Source organism: Mustelus asterias, chromosome 11, assembly GCF_964213995.1.
Source record: "Mustelus asterias chromosome 11, sMusAst1.hap1.1, whole genome shotgun sequence".
NCBI lineage: Eukaryota > Metazoa > Chordata > Chondrichthyes > Carcharhiniformes > Triakidae > Mustelus > Mustelus asterias.
This window is the reverse complement of record NC_135811.1, coordinates 13098419-13118125: the sequence shown is the minus strand read 5'-3', so window position 1 is coordinate 13118125 and position 19707 is coordinate 13098419. Positions and strand designations below refer to the sequence as shown.

At 45.5% G+C, this 19707-nt stretch overlaps 1 protein-coding gene and 1 non-coding gene across 9 annotated transcripts in view; both read right to left on the bottom strand.

The window, feature by feature from the left end:
* Window positions 1-19707, bottom strand: part of lzts2a (leucine zipper, putative tumor suppressor 2a) — a 223234-nt gene that overhangs the window by 36152 nt on the left and 167375 nt on the right. The gene's annotated exons all lie outside the window — the stretch shown is intronic.
* On the bottom strand, window positions 376-564 carry LOC144501009 (U2 spliceosomal RNA). The gene has a single exon (XR_013499025.1). It is a non-coding gene; the product is annotated as a U2 spliceosomal RNA (small nuclear RNA).

Sequence of the window (19707 nt, the reverse complement as noted above, 5' to 3'; positions counted from 1 at the left end):
AAAGCAGGAAGCAGCCGTGAGGTCCTTCACTGGAGAGCTTCAGGGATTGAAAGGTTCCTTTGTACCTTGGGGACCAGAGCTGATAAGCTAATCGTGTGAGAATGGGAGGATGTTTGTGTGGAGCATAAAAACACCAGCATTGACTGGATGGGCCAAATAGCCTGTTTCTATGCTCTATTTTCCAAATAATGCTATAAGGTGTGTCGATACAGAGGTAAAAGGGGACGGCAGAACAAGAGTGCATGTCGACGTCTTTGATATAAAAAAATTTTTGTGTATATCCAATTCAATCCAATCAAAGTCCAATTCAAAATCTCAACAAGTGAGACATTCCAGATCCAAGCTGACAAGACAGGCCAGCCTCTTCCTGACTACATGATACAAGCTGATTGGAGCAGGCACTGCACCTCCTCCAAGGCTTGATCTCATTTGCATCTTAGCCAAAAGCCTTGATGCCGCTTTAAAAAATTGCTTCAAATGAAGCCGCAATGTAACTTCATGACTTCAACCAAGTGCAGGACAGCAGAACTACACTTGATCTTAGCCAAAAGGCCGAGAAGCGATATCTTTCTATATCTTTGCTATAAAATTCCATTTTAAAACGTTAACTTGAGGAGGTTAGCAGTAGTATAGTAATGAAAACCATTCCTTGCATCTGGGTAGCTTTATTACTGTGATATCAGTGTTTGCTTCACAAAAATGGATAAAAGGCTTTTATTTATATAGCACTGTGCATGACCACAGGACATTCCACAGTGCTTGCCTTATAACCTATGAAGTGTAGTCACTGTTGTAACATGGGAAACACAGCAGCCAATTTGCACAGAGCAAGCTCCCACAAACTGCAATGTGATAACAGCCAGATCATCTGTTCTTGGATGTTGATTGAGGGGTAAACATTGGCGGGGACACCTCCCTGATTTCCTTTATAATAGTACCATAGGACCATTTATATCCATATGAGAGAGCAGAAGTTTATCAGCTCACAAAAGAAGAGGCACCTCCAATATTGCAGCCTCGATCTTAACGCTACAATCCCTGGAATGGGATTTGAATCCACAACCTTTTTGGGGTGGGGGGGATGGTTTCGGGAAGAGCAAGGCCATAAAATCCCACCCAGAGTGTGAGACTCAAACCAAACAACCTGGCGTTCTGAGATCAGTGCCCTTCAAATTCACTGGGATAAAAGGCCACTAATGCAAAATTAGTCAGAGTTGGGGCCTTTGTGGCTCAGTGAGGCCTACATGAATCTTTTCTAATTAAGGCTGCTTGGCAAACTGCCCAACACAGGCCATTAAAGGTTTGCTGTAATTCAGAGGGTAGTTCCGAACTCTCACAATAATGCAGGCAGGTTTTATTAGGCTATTAGGCTTTTAATGGCGACTAATCCCCTACAGATTCAAATCTTTATGTGCTACTTAAAAATTAAGTTGTTGCTGCTCACTTTACCCTGATGACATAGTTTAAGCAAACTGGCTCAAATTTAAATCTGGGAGAAAGAATAGAATGTGTCCCCCCCCCTTATCTCTTCCTCTTAGGCTGTGGGAAGATTGGGCAGAATCTTACCGGCACATCCGCCCGAGGTTTGTACAATCCTGCCTTAGGCCAACGGAGGATGCCGTTCTCCAAGCCTCGCCCTCCCCCAGGAATCGGGCTAGGCATGCCGATAGAATTCAGGCCAATATCTAACTCCAGTCACTTCTATGCAATTCTTACTCCAGAGGACTTGTTACAATTTCAACAAAAAGTGAGTTACTATTCAAATTCTCAACCCTCACACCGCAATGGTATATTTCCTTGCTACTGCCTGTTAGCTGAGTTACTTGGAAACAGTCCCTGACTTTTGAAAAAAGAATCTTTTATGGGATTTTAATTATGATCGGCTGGTGGGCATTAACCAGGGATTCAGTGGCGCGCCTAGATATCAGAAAAGGCTGAAACTGGCTTATATGTGACTCCAGACCCACAGCAATGTGACTGACTCTTAAATGTCCTCAAGGATTGGGGCAGCACGGTGGCACAGTGGTCAGCACTGCTGCTTCACAGCTCCAGGGACCTGGGTTCGATTCCCAACTTGGGTCACTGTCTGTGTGGAGTTCGCACATTCTCCCCGTGTTTGCGTGAGTTTCCTCCGGGAGCTCCGGTTCCCTCCCACAGTCCAAAGATGTGCAGGTTGGGTTGATTGGATATGCTAAATTAACCCTTAGGGTCCCGGGATGTGATAGGTTAGAGGCATTCGCAGGGTAACTAAGTAGGGATAGAGCCAAGGTGGGATTGTTGTCGGTGCAGACTCGATGGGCCGAGTGGCCACCTTCTGCTCTGTAGGGGTTCTATGGATGGGCAATAAATGCTGGCCCAGCCAGCAACCCTCACACCTCATGTATGAATGAAAGAAAAATGAACAGATCAGCCATGATCTTATTGGAATGGTGGGACAGACTCAAGGGGCCAATTAGTCTGTTTCTTACAATGGTAAATGCCTTGCTTTCTCACCTTTGCATTCAGCTATATCAGGGGGCACCCGACCGGCATTGAGACACACTGGCACAGTTACTGTGAGCCACAAGTTTACCAGGCAATCACAGAGATCAGCTGAGAGAAAAATCTGATCATGCAGCGAGTTATCATGATCTCAAATAGACAGACACCCTGTAAGGGTATTGAGACAGATTGAATAGTAACTTTCGAAAAAGGAACCAGATAAACACTTGAAAAGAAATTTGCAAGCCTACGGGGAAAGGGCAAGGGAGGGGGACTCTTTTAAAGAGCTAGCATAGGTTTGATGGACAGAATGGCCACTTCTGCACCATTTCTAAGATTTTGCCTCATCTGCCAGCTGATTTTTGTACATCTGGACTTGATGACTTATTAAACATAGAATCCCTACAGTACAGAAGGCGGCCATTTGGCCCATCGAGGCTGGACCGACCACATCCCACCCAAGCCCCATTTCCGTAACCCCACACATTTACCCTGCTAATCCCCCTGACACTAGGGTCAATTTAGCATTGCTAATCAACTTAACCCGCACATCTTTGGATAAAATAAGTTACCTAGGTGTCCAGCACCTGTGTTCTATTTCAGAAAGCTAGACACTGAAGGATACAACTGCAGCCAATTATCATACAGTTTTATTTACAGAAATACATGCTAGAAGCATGCACTTCCGAACCCCAAAGACACCAGTTTCAGTCTGTCCCTATAGAGAGGAGCACAAATGAATCTCCAGTTAACGGCCACCAACTGATTACAATAAAATACTCAATTATTCTACAGTTGACAACCGTCTTTTGGAAGTTGGAAAAGGGGTTAAGGGGAATGCAACAAGACTTGCAGGGCTGGCGATTACGACGTTTGAGGCCCAGTTCGATGGGAAGTCAAGCAAGTCTGAAAGTGCAGCACTCAGCACTGATGAGAGCCGAGTGGAGCCCAGCAAAATTCTTTGCTTTGTTGTGTTTGGGTGGAGAGGAGCGGGGGAGAGTGCGGGTGAGTGTGGGAATGGGGGTGGTGTGAAGCTTAACTCGAAACCAATAGTAATACTCTAATGAGAAGGATTGCAAAGCTAAGGTCAATCCTCGCTTGCAACACCGGACGCCAACAGACATTCCCAAGAAAGTTTAATTAAGGGAATTGGTGAGTGCCCAAGCAGAGATTAAGTGCTTTGTAATGGACGTACCAGGATCCATTGATCCGCCAGAAGCAATCCGCTGCCCCTGGTGAAAAAGAGAGATTAGCTTTTGGATTTTTGCTGCAAGTGGTTTGCAATTGCACCATCGCAGGAGTATCCACTCTATTCAATACACGATAAGTAACTTGAGGCACGGCTATAATTAGTTTCATCTTACCATACCATTATGCTTTTCCCATCTTGTTAATTACTCAAACTTGTATTCCTGTCACTCCTCCTGATAGCTCACACATCCGTGGCCTTGCCAACTACGAGCTGAACGTATCCTTTAGTCTAATCACAAATATATTGGTTTCCAACTGCTTCAACTGGTCAAACAGCTGGTTCAAGCCAAAAGAAAAATGGCGCTGAAGCGAGGCAACTTCCTGTGAGCTGTCCCGTCTAATTCCATCTTTTACTCCCATTCTATGCTCTTAAAAATGAACTTCAACTCTTCTAAACTTTCTAATAATGCTCTTTCCAATCACACATTAAGCTGATCTTTCTCTTTACCCTATCTGTGACTGCAACACTATATTCTGCACCCTCTCCTTTCCTTCTCCCCTATGTACTCTATGAATGGTATGTTTTGTCTGTATAGCGCGCAAGAAACAATACTTTCACCGTATTCCAATTCATGTGACAATAACAAATCAAATCTCCAACAATTTGCTCAATATAAGCTTTCAAAGGAGCTGGATTCTAGTCAGTGATCAGACTGTCCGCCCCGCAGTGATATTCCTTCTGGAGCAGCCTCAATCATTTCAGAATGGACGTCTACCCTCATCAGGAAAGCCGCGCCCTGGAGAGCTATTGGCCAATCTGATTGGTTGGCAGCTCTGTAGTCCCAGCAGCGCCAGGGTCAAGTGGTGGCCACTGCCGGGACTGCAGGCAGTCCCTGGAGAAGGGGTGACGGGAGGCCAAGCTTCGAGACCAGACTTCAAGGCAGGCACAGGGCAGGGAGAGTGGGTGTAGGGAGGGTGGAGGCTTGGGGAGCAGGGTTTGAGAGGCCAAAGGGAGAAGATGGGAAGGGATTAAGCCTGGGGGTGGGGGATGCATCCAATGTGCATGGGGGCACCACACAACCCCCATCCCAAAAGGAGGCCCCCAATAGCAATCTGTGCAGTGAAAGCTGCTGGGCTACCTCCACGTTCCCATGATCCACATCAAATTGCAGTAGAGGCAGAATAAGGCCGTTTGTGGCCATTAGCTAGCCATTTAAGGGCCTCAATAGGCCAAAGGGCAGGTGGGAGGCCTGACAGCGTCCCCTCCCACCCTAATATGAAAAAAATGTTGGGGTGGGTGGAAAGGCCAACTGCTTTATTTTACGAGACCTCTTCCTACTCCCCGTCTCCAAATGTGTCAGTGGGGGCTGTAAAATTCAGCCCACAATTTCTTTAATACCCCAGTGACTTTTCTCCTGGGCTTTACTCGTGATAGTGTCTTAGAGATTAATATTTAAGTTCTGGGCAGTCTAGGCCAATCCTGGAGCATTGACAACCGTACTCTCTCAATTTCCTCTTCCACTTCATGGGGAGCCGATGGCCTAATGATATTATCGATGGGCTATTAATCCAGAAACTCAGCTAATGTTCTGGGGACCCAGGTTCGAATCCCACCACGGCAGATGGTGGAATTTGAATTCAATAGAAAAATCTGAAATTAAGAATTTATTGATGACCACGAAACCATTGTCAATTGTTGGAAAAACCCATCTGGTTCACTATAGGGAAGGAAATCTGCCTTCCTTACCTAGTCAGGCCTCCATCTGACTCCAGAGCCACAGCAATGTGTTGACTCTTAACTGCCCTCCAAGGGCAACTAAGGATGGGCAATTAATGCGACGCCCATCCCCATGAATGAATTTTTTAAAAACTTAACGTTTAAATCCAATCTTGGTAGTTCCCAATGGTTCCTCCACGTTTAAGCATACTTTCATTCTTATTCGTCATTCCCTGCACTACTGGGCCTTCTTCCAGTTTTTTCAAAGGGAAGCGGGCTCAGAATGAGCAAACTGGCCAAGTGTTGAGATACCTTCCTTCTACTCTCTATTTGGCTAAAGTTGAGGTCAATGCAACAAAAAAGAAAACTGTTCAAGGTAATCGTAACTTTACATGTTATCCAGAAACCTCCCACAACTAATCATATATAATCCGTTACTTTTGCTGTGTAGCCACTGTTGTTATGAAAGAAAACTCACAGAAAATCCATACATTTTTGTGTATGGCAAGATCCCACAAGTAACACTGACGTGCATGACCAGTTAATCGCCTTGTTTTGAAAGGGAGTAATGATGCCCGGGATACCAGAGGGGCTATTGCCAAGGTGTGACCCAGTGGTTAGCACTGCAGCCCCACAGCGTCAGGGAGCTGGGTTCAATTCTAGATTGGGTGACTGTGTGGAGTTTGCACGTTCTCCCCATGTCTGCGTGGGTTTCCTTTGGATGTTCTGCCCACCGTTCAAAGATGTGCAGGTTAGGTGGATTGGCCTTGCTAAACTGTCCCTTAATGTCCAAAGGTGTGCAGGTTAGGTGGATTGGCCATGGTAAAGTGTCTCTTATTTTCCAAAGGTGTGTAGATTAGGTGGATTGGCCATGGTAAATGTCCTTTAGTGTTCAAAGGTGTGTAGGTTAGGTGGATTGGCCATGGTAAAGTGTCCCTTATTTTCCAAAGGTGTGTAGGTTAGGTGGATCGGCTATGGTAAATTGTCCCTTAGTATCCAAAGGTGTGTAGGTTAGTTGGATTGACCATGGTAAATTGTCCCTTAGTGTCCCAAGATGTGTAGGTTAGGGGATTAGAGGCTAAATACGTGGAGTTATGGGGAAGGGCCTGGGTGGGATGCTCCGTCTGAGAGTCGGTGCAGACTCGATGGGCCGAATGGCCTCCTTCTGCACTGTAGGGATTCTACCTCTTTTGAGGGCGTTCTGATAAAGGTCACTGACTGAAGCATTAACTCCTTCACTCACTCCACTGATGCTGCCTGAACTGCTGAGCTTTTTCTGTTTTTCATTCTGGATGTTGTTTTGATGTTCCTCACCTCATTCTATGATCGAACACTCAAGTGCCGTTTAATTTTCGAAATCACAAAATAAAGAAAGTGGTTTTGGGGAGGCACTAAACAACAGGACTGCATTCTCATCAGAGAAACGACCTTCGGGAGAGGTGGAAAACACAGAGTGAACAATAATAAAATGGTTGTTATTCTGCAATCTCCATGAAGACGAGCTGGGCTGTAAATTCAGAATGTGAGCACCCCCTCATTGGATTTGTGTTTGCTTTTTGTTCTCCTCTGTGCAGAGATGAGCCTGACATTTTCAAAGGACTGGGTTCGACCTCTGCTGTTGAGGGAATTAAGTGGCGTGAATGCAGCAAAAGCAATTTCCAGCTCAAGTCTGTGGGACTCAAAAGGATGAGATTTGTACCAGTGAGTGCTGTGAACAATGCCAAGGCTAGGTGGTCAGCGGGGGTCATTGGGGGTCAGCACCTTTCCCTGTAAAAGGAGAAGGAGTGAGGAGGTAGTTGTGTGTGTGTGTGTGTGTGTGTGTGTGTGTGTGAGAGAGAGAGAGAGAGAGAGAGAGAGAGAGAGAGAGAGAGAAAGAAACGGGTGGATTAATAGGAACATCCAAAGTCAGCTTTGGCTTGTGAGTGCCTCTCATCAAATTGCTGTTGCTTTGAAGCTGGCTGCAGAGATGTGACGAACAGGAGCCTGGTACATGAAAGTAGAAAAGACTCAAGTTTATCTGTAATGAGCTCAGCAGGAGAAGGTTTCATTGATCTCTCTAAACATCACGCTTTCTCATTTCGCAACAGAGAGAAAAAATGTCCAGCGTTGCGAATCATTCCACAATCTGCAGGTAAGGGAAAAATCGTCAGAACAGGACTCAGCCATTCAGCCCCTCAAGCCTGTTCCCTGATTCAATTAGATCATGGCTATTTTGTACCTCAAATCCACTTACCCACCTTCGATCCATATCCCGTACACCCTTCATTAACAAGAAATCAATCAAATCACTAAGTGCTTCCTGATCTCACTCGTAAACAACTCAGCTCCAGTTGTAAGACTGTGTCCTTTTGTTCTGGATTATCCAACCAATGGAAATAATTTATAGAATCACAGAATATTGCTGAAAAAGAGAGATGTGTTGCTGAAGGTTTTCATCCTGCACTCATCGGGACAAATGCAGGAATGCTAAATTTCAAATTATCGCAGCAATTTATACTAAAGGAGAAAAGGGCGCTGATTGGTTGGCAAGTTGACTCCGATTCGCCAAGGTGTAAGCATGGAGAAAGCAATGGGAAACAGACTGCCCAGGTTCCTGGGTAATTCAGAGAAGGTGAACATATTCCTTTTGTTTGCAAAGAATGGGTGGGAATTTGTTTAAGCTTCTAACAGACGTAACTGAGCCAAGTTCTGAACTTGACTGATTATCTTAAATTGATTGTTAGCACACTCAGGATTGTTCAATAAGTGCTGCCCAATCACAGCGTCACATCTGACTGTAGATGTTTTATTTTGGGTTTTGCACGTGTGGGCTGGTTAAATACGATCTGTATTCTATTACCAACAATGGGAGGAACAAGCTGTTTGATTCAATCCGTCAATCCCTGTGTACCTAGTATCTGAAATTCATACACATTTCTCAATCATGTGGGAGGCTGAAGGTCTTTGTGGACCGATGGCAACATCCCCTTAGTGGAAAAGACCACTCACATTGCCACTGTATAGAAACAGCGTGAGACATCTTTAAAACCCATTGTTCACATTTTTGAGATACTTTGTCTTTCCGATACAATTTGAGACAGATTGGCACTTTGAGTCCAAAAATGTCAGCCTTTGACCCATTGGCGAGTTTGTGCACAACAATCTCATCAGGATAGCCACTGGCCTGCAGGATAGCTTTGACGCACTCTGGGAGAATTTTCACGTCTCGCCCGCCACGGGAATCGTAGCGGGCGGGGGGGCAGACCATGCAAAAGTCCGTTGACCTCGGGTGGGATATTTCGATTTTGGGGCGAAGGTGGCCGGAAAATCCTGCCCTCTATTTCAACGTCAAGCTTGCAAGATGAACAAATGTCTAAAAGCTCTATTTACAAGGTTGCAGATCAAACCAATCTTACAGTGCATGGAGTTATATGAATCCCAATGTGTTTATTGACTGGTGAAGGTAGGCTTATGGTAGAGAGTAGTGGAGAACCAATTTTTCACTGGCACTTTGAGGAAACACAGTGTGTTCCATCTCAAAAGTGAATTAATCAGTCCCCCTTTTCAGTATCATGAATTGTTGTGAGCATTTGAAATTTGGCATTTTTGCATTTGTCCTGATGAGTGCAAGCCAAAAAGCTTCAGCAACATGTCTCTCCCAGCAATATCAAATTCTGCACTACCAGTGACAATCACCATAAGACCATAAGACATAGGAGCAGAATTAGGCCATTCGGCCCATCGAGTCTGCTCCGCCATTCAATCATGGCTGATATCTTTCTCATCCCTATTCTCCTGCCTTTTCCCCATAACCTCTGATCCCCTTATTAATCAAGAACCTATCTATCTCTGTCTTAAAGACACTCAATGACCTGGCCTCCACAGCCTTCTGTGGCAAAGAGTTCCACAGATACACCATTCTCTGGCTGAAGAAATTCCTCCTCATCTCTGTTTTAAAGGATTGTCCCTTTAGCCTGAGGTTGTGCCCTCTGGTTCTAGTTTTTCCTACTAGTGGAAACATCCTCTCCACATCCACTGTATCCAGGCCTTGCAGTATCCTGTAAGTTTCAATAAGATCCCCCCTCATCCTTCTAAACTCCAATGAGTACAGACCCAGAGTCCTCAACCATTTCTCATACGACAAGCTCTTCATTCCAGGGATCATTCTTGTCACAGAATAGTACAGCTTATAATGAGGCCATTTGGCCCAATGAGTCTGCTTTGGTTCTTCCCCATACTCTGCAAGTTTTTCTCCTCCATGGATTTTTCCAATTCATTTCAAAAACTACTATTGAGTTTGCGTCTGTTAACCTGTCAGGCAGTATATTTCAAATCCTAGCTATGTGTGGTGTAAAATAGGTTTGTGTCATGTTCTTTTACTTTAAATCTGTGTCCTCTGGTGTACTCTTCAGTTTGGAAACAGTTTCTCTCTATTTATTCCAAATCCTTCATGACTCTGAACATCCTTACCCAATCTTCTCTGCTCCAATGGGGAGAGACTCCAGCTTCACTCAGTCTAACTGTAAACCCTCACCCCCTAAACTCAGAGGACTCCCGTCTATAAATCTACCAAGCGGATAGAGGCAAATGCAAACAAGTGGCAACTGAGACCTGGAGAGATGGGGCTGAAAATTAAAGTTTTTTTAAAGTTTATTCATTAGCGTCACAAATAAACTGACACTAACACCGCAATGAAGTTACTGTGAAAATCCCCCAGTCCCCGCACTTTGGTGCCTGTTCGGGTACACTGAGGGAGAATTTAGCATGGCCAATGCACCTAACCAGCACCAATGCACCTAACCAGCGCATCTTTTGGACCGTGGGAGGAAACTGGAGCGCCCAGAGGAAACCCGCGCAGACACGGGGAGAGCGTGCAGACTCTGCACAGACAGTGATCCAAGCCGGGAATCGAACCCAGGTCCCTGGCGCTGTGAGGCAGCAGTGCTAACCACTGTGCCATCATGCCACCCCGTGAGTAGCGAGATTTAATTGTCCCATCAAACAGCACGGCATGGATTCAGATGGTGATGATCATCAAATGTACACAATCTGGACAAATTGTTGAATGACTTGATAAAGTAACATAGCTAGTTCAGTGGACACAATCGGCTGAACATTTGGGTTAACTGAAAACAGATAACATCCGAAGTGGGGAATGAATGCAATGATGAGCCCCTACCCTATCGAGTCCTTTAATCATTTTAAATACAATGATTCAATCTCCCTTTAACCTTCTACTCTCAAAGGATGTCTTGGGGGAAATCTGTTTAGCAGGTACGCTACTTGTTACCAGTTACCAATCCTGCAAGTTTGTGATTTCAATCAATCTCCAGTCATTTACTGTAAGGCAGTGATCGGAATTTAACAGGAATTCAGTGATGAGACGGCCAGCAACAAGCACACAGTGGCTCACGGTACCAGGAATCGGGTGGGTTCTGATCCTATAATTATCTATAATTGCGAGTTCCCTTTCTCAGCCTTATCCTTGTGATGCAGAGCGGAACAATGTCCGTGGCTTCCTGGCAAATTGTAGAGACAAGTTACACAATGCAGTTCCAGTGCACATCCTGGAACAATGTTAATAAAGGCCTTGGAAGATGCCTCCAACTACGAGGTAATTAGTTGTTCTGTTTGTTGCTTGGAAACAAACTTGAATAAAACCCATCACCGCAAAATTGAATACCAACTAACCCTAAAACTACTCGGCTACCATTACACTGCAGCAAGCATTAAGGTAAACAGGGCAACAGTAGGATAGAGAAGTTTTGAAGCTTATTTATTAGTGTCACAAGTAGGCTTACATTAACACTGCAATGAAGTTACTGTGAAAATCCCCAGTTGCCACACTCCAGCGCCTATTCAGGTAAGCTGAGGGAGAATTTAGCATGGCCAATGCACCTAACAAGCACGCCTTTCAGGCTGTGGGATGAAACTGGAGCACCCAGAGGAAACCCACGCAGACACAGGGAGAAAGTGCAAACCCTGCACAGACAGTGACCCAAGCTGGAAATAGAACCCGGGTCCCTGGCACTGTGAGGCAGCAGTGCTAACCACTGTGCCACCCCAACTCAAAAGGCATTTTCCATCCCCTACTCCACTCTCCCCCACATCACTGAGACACCATTTCACCCCACCATCACATCCTTAATAGAATTTCATTTAAATAGCACCCTTAAAGTAGTAAAACATTCAATGAGCTTCACAGGAGCATCAGCAAGCAAAAATGGACACCTAGCCAAAGGAGGCGATAGTACGACTGTAAGGTCAGTTTTAAGGAACATCTTAAAGTGGAAATGGGAGGTGGAGAGTTTTAGGAGGGAATATCCAGAGCTTAGGGCCTAGGCAGCTGAAGGTAAGAGGCACCAATGGTAAGACAGTGATAATGGTTAATTGGCCATACTGAATTAACCCTAGAGTCAGAGGGATTAGCAGGGTAAATATGTGGGGTTACGGGAATAGGGCCTGGGTGGGATTGTGGTCGGTGCAGACTCAATGGGCTGAATGGCCTCCTTCTGCACTGTAGGGATTCTATGATACTATGACACGAGAACTCCGGGATGCACGTGAGACCAGAACAGCAGGAAGGCAGAGATCAGGGAGGGTTGCAGGAGTGGAGGAAGCAGGTGGATTAGCAATGCACTTCTTACATGGGATGGGCATCCCTCACCCTTCCAGGATGTCCTCACACGCCATCCGCAGGCACAAACTTTCCGGTTCCCACAAACCCCGAGAAGAGAAACAAACAGAAGAATCTCCACGTCATGTAAATCCACTGATACTCTGACCACTTCAACTTCCTTTCTCTTTTCTCTTTCTGAAACATTTGCCAATTAATCGTTTGCTGGGAACCACCTCCAGCTCCGGCCTCAATGTCCACCCAACCTTAGCTCCAGATCTCGTGCAGCCATCGGAATTCTGATGCAGCTGAGCTGCAGCGTTTGTTTTAAACCACCCTGTGCTAGGGATCTATACAAACCCAACTGGAACAATCCAAACCCTGTTTAGTCATTGGCATGGAGCAACCCCAGGCACTGCCAACAGTGAGATTTATCACCGCCCTAGAAAGATCTGCTGACCACTATTCTCATTATCAAGCAGATATTGCAGTCACACATCATGAAGTGGTTTCAGATTTTACAGGTTTACATCCCGACTGGACGTCTGACTTTACCCTCCTCCGCTGGCCCCAGGCTCATCTGACACTTTCACGCTCTGCTTCACCCTTTCAGCCTCTTCACTTTGATCAGCTTTGAGGAACCGTTGTAAGAAGCCGGCATAAAAGGCTATTCTGCTTGTTGATTAGCAACAGGACTGGCAGGTCGGTGGGTAACTAGATGCCACTCGTATCTCAACTCTCACTCAGTCCCCCTCCCCCCTCCCCCTCCCCGTGCTTGCAGATCTACAATGCCTCCTGGTTCAGGATTTCTACACTTCCACCTTTGTTTCCAACTCCCCCCGTAGCCTTGTCCATGTCTCTGATCTTTGTCAGCCCGCCAGGGGCTCTGAACTCCTCCAATTTTAAGTCTGGAATATCCGGACTTTCAATCGATCAACTTTCACCACTCCACTTCCAGAAACTCCAGAATTCTGTCAGCAAACGTTTGACTGGCGATGTTTAGGGGAGGCGATGGCCTAGTGGTATTATTGCCAAGCTATTAATCCAGAAACTCAGCTAATGTTCTGGGGATCTGGGTTCGAATCCCGCCACGGCAGATGGTGGGAATTTGAATTCAATTTTGAAAAAAATCTGGGATTAAGAATCGACGGATGACTATGAAACATTTGTCGATTATCATAAAAACCCTAATTCACTAAGGTCCTTTAGGGAAGTAAGTCTGCTGTCCTTACCTGGTCTGGCCTACATGTGACTCCAGAGCCACCGCAATGTGGTTGACTCTCAGCTGCCCTCTGAAATGGCCGTGCAAGTCACTCAGTTTCAAGGGCAACTAGGGATGGGCAACAAATGCTGGCCAGCCAGCATTTAAGAGGTTAGCACTGCTGCCTCACAGTGCCAGGGACCCGGGTTCAATTCCCTACTTGGGTCACTGTCTATGTGGAGTCTGCATGTTCTCCCTGAGTCTGTGTGGGTTTCTTCCGGGTGCTCCGGTTTCCTCCCACAGTCTGAAAGACGTGCTGGTTAGGTGCATTGGCCGTGCTAAATTCTCCCTCGGTGTACCCGAACAGGTGCCGGGGTGTGGTGACTAGGGCATTTTCACAGTAACTTCATTGCAGTGTTAATGTAAGCCTACTTGTGACACTAAGAAATAAACTTTTTTAAAAATCACCCCGGGGCTCAGTGACATTGGTTCCTAATCCATCAACACTTCAATTTTAAAATTCTCACCCTTGTTTCTAAATCTCTCCATGGCTTCCTGCCTCCCCCAACTCCCTTTCTGTCTCTGAAACTTCCTTCAACTTCCTTCTCTGTCCTGCTACAATTCCGAGATCATGCACTTCCCTGATTTTAACCATGAAACCATTGGTGACTGTGCCTTAAGGTGCATTGTCCTAATCTCTTTAAATCCCTCTCCCTCTTCACCTCCCTCTCCTCCGAAAAGATGCTGCTTAAAACCCAACTCTTTAGACTAAGCCTTATGCCACCCGTCCTCATATCTCCTTCTGTGACGCAACGCAGCATCACATTTTGATTGACAATGCTCTTCTGAAATGCCTTGGGACATTTTGTTACATCGAGGCACTATATAAATGCAAGTTGTCGATGGTGTTGTTGTACCTTGGCCTATCTAACTAGGTGGATCAACCTTTATGGGAAGTATTGATGTCCAAAGGGACCTGGGTATCCTTGTTCATGAGTCACTAAAAGCTTGCATACAGGTGTAACAATCAATTAGGAAAGTACATTTTCTGGGTCTTTTGCTAGGAACATGAAGATGAGCATGGCCTCTTGCAGCTTCCCTCCAAGAGGCAGTCAGACGCCACATCCCAACAGCCTGGGGTTCCCAGATAACATCAGCTTGATTGAAGACTCCCATTAAAGTAACCTTCCTGCTTCGCAATCTCTTCATACAGCTCCTTGTTCTTCTGCTAACCTGGTGGTCTACAGCAAACCCCCCCAGTGTTAGCTTGGATTATATTTGCATTAGAGATGTCCAAACAGGACTAGTTCACTGCGTTGCTGTCTGCCTCCGACACGACCAGCTTGTCAAGGGGAGATCAGTAGGATGGATGTTCCGATGAAACTTTAATAAACAAAGCCATTCATTTCCGAGGTAGGTCCAGCCACGAACTGCATTCGCGGCAGCAACTAGAATTGTTTTGGCAAAAGCAATTACCATCTAATAAAACGAGCAAGTGAATGGCTTTTTTTTTGCATGAAGATCTCATTCCATTTTAATATGCGATGAGGACATTTGTCCAGTATGTGATTCTTCCTCATTATCCGCTTGCGTTAGATTTCAATTTATTGCTGAATAATTGCTACTTAAAACTCCAACGTAATTAACATTGTTTCACAAGCTAATCCTTCAAAAGCTGTGAATGGAACTGCATGGATCTGTTGACTGCATTCGTGTAAATGGATTGTTTTATGCTGTAAGATGTATTGGAGCTGAAACGTATTGTTATATTCCCTGTTCATACTCTCAATAGCTCTGGCACAGTTATTCAATAATCAACCATAGAACCACAGAATTCCTGCAGTGCAAAACAGGCTGTTCAGCCCATCAAGTCTGTACCGATTCTTCAAAAGAGCACCCCACCCACACCCTACCCCCTGCCCTATCCCCATTAGCCTGCACATTTATCAAGGCTAATTCCCCTAACCTACACATCCCTGGACACGAAGGGGCAATTTAGCCTGGCCAATCCACCCAGGGGGGTGTTGACGGTCTGGAATGCGCAGCCTGGGAGGGTGGTAGAGGTGGGATGCCTCACATCCTTTGAAAAGTACCTGAATGAGCACTCGGCACATCATAACATTCAGGACTATGGGCCAAGTGCTGGCAGATGGGATTAAGTGCGAGTTCAGATGTCGATGCAGACTCAATGGGCTGAAGGGCCTCTTCTGCGCTGTATGATTCTATGATCATCTAAAAGATGCACTGTAGCACTTTTCACGGTTCCTTCAACAGCACCTTCCAAACCCACACCACCTAGAAGGTCAAAAGCAACAGATGCATGGAAACACCTCCAGCTAGGAACCAAATTGCCGTTCCTTCATTGTCACTGGGCTATAACCCTGTAAATCGCTTCCTCTCAGCAATATAGGTGCAACTATGTCCTGTGGACTGCAATGGTTCAAGAAGGCAGCTCACCATCAGGGCAATTAGGGATGGGCAATAAATGCTGGCCTTGTCACTGATGCTCACATCGGATGAACAAACTAAAAAATAGAAATTGTGGAATAAGGGAAGATCCACTAATGTAAACATTATAAATGGATTAGTTAAGGGAGCTTTGAGAGAGAGTGTGGGATTTATCATCTTTACAACAGGTCTCAACTCAGAGTATGGAGGAGGATGGAGGCTCGCAAACTACGATTCTCTACAGCTGGACGGGTGCGTGAAAATATTTCCTCTGTGATATATCCAACAAAACTGTCATCCACCATTGTAAACAGGTGAACAATTTCATCACAGCAGAGGGAATCCTCAGTTTTGATCAACTCCCAAATTGAACTTGGTGTTCTGGGGAATGGGGTTTTCTGGTGTGTTTTGCCAAGTAGAGAACATTGTCCTTAAAAATCAATAAAACTAATACTGCTATGCCTTCATTAAAATAGCACAGCTCTTTTCTATATTAAGACTGTGGCAGCACTTCAAAAAATGTACCTCATTGCTGTAAAGTGCATTGAAATGTCCTTAGCTCAGAAAAGGTGCTATATAAATGCACCCCCCCCCCCCCACCCCACCCTGCCCCAAGAGGAATTTGAATAAACATTCATCTGTGCTCATTAGCAACAGTGATTTCAACCCTACGAATAGGTAACTTGCTGGAGAGAGACAAGTTTCCAAAGCTTTTCAGCTTGTACTCATCAGGACAAATGCAAGAATACCAAATTTAAAACCATCACTATTTATGTTCAAGGAGAAAAGGGTGCTGATTTATACTACAGGACAAAGGAAATTCTGATTGGCCGAGGCCATGCCGAGGAAAAAAGTAAGGGGGAACTATATTTTTCTGGGTAATTCAAATAACAGAACAAGGAACAAAGAACAAAGAAAATTACAGCACAGGAACAGGCCTTTCGGCCCTCCAAGCCTGCACCGACCACGCTGCTTGACTGAACTAAAACCCCCTACTCTTCCAGGGACCGTATCCCTCTATGCCCATCCTATTCATGTATTTGTCAAGACGCCCCTTATCTGCGTCCACTACTTCCCCTGGCATCGAGTTCCAGGCATCCACCACCCTCTGTGTAAAAGATCTGTCTCATACATCTCCTTTAAACCTTGCCCCTCGCACCTTAAACCTGTGCCCCCTAGTAATGCACTCTTCCACCCTGGGAAAAAGTTTGAACATATTCTTATTATTTACAGAGAATTGGTCTCTGCGTATGAATGTATGTTGCTTCTAGAAGGCATGATTGAGCCATGTTGTGAGTTTGACTGATTATCTTCAATTGGTTATTCGTGTAGCTATTAGTGCACTCAGGATTGTCCAGTGAGTGCTGCCCAGTCACACAATCACATCTAATAGTAAAGGTTTTGTTTGAGTTTTGCAAGTACAGGCTAGTTGGGTAGTCTGCATATTACGAACAGCCAGAGGAACATGTTGCTCGGTTCCAGTCAGTTGCTGCGATGCAAGGCCAAGCCTCTGGCCTCTCGCCGACACTGAAACTGCCAATTATCCGGTTTGTCTGATTCCCTTTTGAATGGTTAATATTGAACTTGCTTCCACCAGCCTATCGGGCAGCATATTCAAGATCAGAACGCGAGGTTTCTTTGGAAAGATTTCTTTCCCACCAATTCCCTCACATGAAAAAGCCATAATTTCAGTGCCAGTACACCTTAGAGTGGGAACCAGAACATTGATATGCAGACATGGGCTTTCGCTGTGGTGCCAGCTGTCCAGTGTTTAGAACGGACAATCCAGCTTTCTTTTGAAATGTCAAGCATTGCAATCGTCCGGCAATAAAGAATCTAATGAGCAGAGGGGGAGTATAAAGTCACAGTGACTCCAATTGTACATGGTTAATGAACACTATTTCTGTTTTTATACAATTAAAAACATGTTCAAGTCCTGATTTAACCCGTACAAAACCACACTCCGTGGAAGTCAGCATCACAGAGAGGGTTGGTTATCCAGGGTGGCATAATGTGTGTTATTGTTTTTACTGTACAATTTAAAATGTTTAAACTCTCATCCTTATTTTCAAACTCCTGTGTGGGTTAGGTGGATTGGCCATGCTTAAAATTGCCCGAGTGTCAGGGGGACGAGCTAGGGTAAATGCATGGGGTTATGTGGATAGGGCCTGGGTGGGATTGTAGTTGGTGCAGACGGGCCAAATGGCTTCCTTTTGCACAGTAGGATTCTGTAATTCTTCTTTCTATTTCTGTAATCCCTCCAGCCCTACTCCCAGGTCACCATACTCCCCCAATTCTGGACTCTTCAGGCATCTGAGATTTTAATTCCTTCACCATTTTGCATCTCACCGCTCTCCCTCTCTGTCCCTTCTTAAGAACTTTCCTTAAAAATTAACATATGCCAAGGACATCTGTGCTGGCTTGCCAACATTCAACCAATGGATAACAGCTGTATATCCAAAGACCTTCTATGCGGTGAAATGGCCACAGATGCAGGACCTCTTGGGGGTACATAGCTGCACTACAAGAACATCAGCAAGCAAGAGGATGACGACAAACGTTGACGTTGACAATTGGGAGTTGTCGATGGAGGCTGACTGTTTCGAAGAGGCGAGGAGAAGCGGAAAATGCAACTGGCTCAGAAAAGGACCCAGGGAAAAGTGACATGAACAGGGTGAAAGACTCAATTAGTAGGGGGGCATAAGTTTAAGGTGTGAGGGGCAAGGTTTAAAAGAGATATATGAGGCAAGTCTTTTTACACCCAGGGTGGTGGGTGCCTGGAATTCACTGCCGGGGGGAGGTAGTGGAAGCGGATACAATAGTGACTTTTAAGGGGTGTCTTGACAAATACATGAATAGGAAGGGATTGGAGGGATATGGTCCTCAGAAGGGTAGGGGGTTTTAGTTCAGATGGGCAGCATGGTCGGTGCAGGCTTGGAGGGCCGAAGGGCCTGTTCCTGTGCTGTAATTTTCTTTGTTCTTTATCTTTACCTGAGTGAGTTTTTAGCACAATATAAACAAACCCCTTATTTCTAAACTCAATAAAGCCTGTCGGACAGTGTTCCTTGCAATCAGCATGTAAATGGTTAAGTACAGACACTGACTTAACACCTTCATCCTTATTACAATCACGTGAGGCATGGAAAAGTAAAGGCCAGGTCCTGACATCCACTCTCCCGATTGTAACAAGAGCGGAAACCTGACTGGAGGGAATCAAACATGGAATTCCACTCCACAAAGTGCACTGTTCACAGGCTCCAGGAAGAATGGTCTCCAATAGTTGTACCTGTCCCCCGGCAGGCGCTGGTCACCAACGCAAAACAATTACTTCCCATCTCGAGCGTTGCCCAAGGCAACACTCGCACTGTTTCGTTCTGGCTATCACTCAGTGACACCAATCGTGCCGGAATTTTACTGGCACGCCCGCCTCCCAAATCGGGGTGGGCGAGGCTCACAGACCGGTATTCTCCATTGGCCTCGAGTGAGATCTTACGAGCCTCGGGCGGGCGAGGCGGTAAAATTCCGCCACGAGTCCCGCAAAGGAACTTTTTCTCTCCCCCCCCCCCGCCGACTGACTACCCCAAGCTGTGTTCAGTCACGGCGGAAAGCAGCAACCAAGCCACATATTTCAAGACAGGATCCAAACTCTCCTAAGGCAGTAGACACCTTGCCCGCTCTCTCTTCCCTGGCCTCTCCCCTGTACATGGGCCAGTCATAATGAAGAACAGGGAAGCTAATTGGCATTGAACGCGTGGGGCAGTAATGCAGAGAATTCTGTGAAGAGGTCACCTGCTATCCCAATCTTGTCAAAAACTATTTATTTACTCAAGTCTATTGGCTCCTATAAGGCAAACACGCAGGCGGAGCAAAATATTCCCTGTTAAATATTTACATGCTCATTAAAATTCAGCAGCGTAACAGATTACAGAATGAGCTGATTCACACTTGTAATTGTAACCAAAATATTTAAAATCTCCGTGGCGTATACTGAGTTGGGGGTGGCTACAGAGGGAGTAGCACATATCTAGGCAGCACACTGCACTTTGTTTTCAGCGTGTCTGGGGCCCCTCCTGA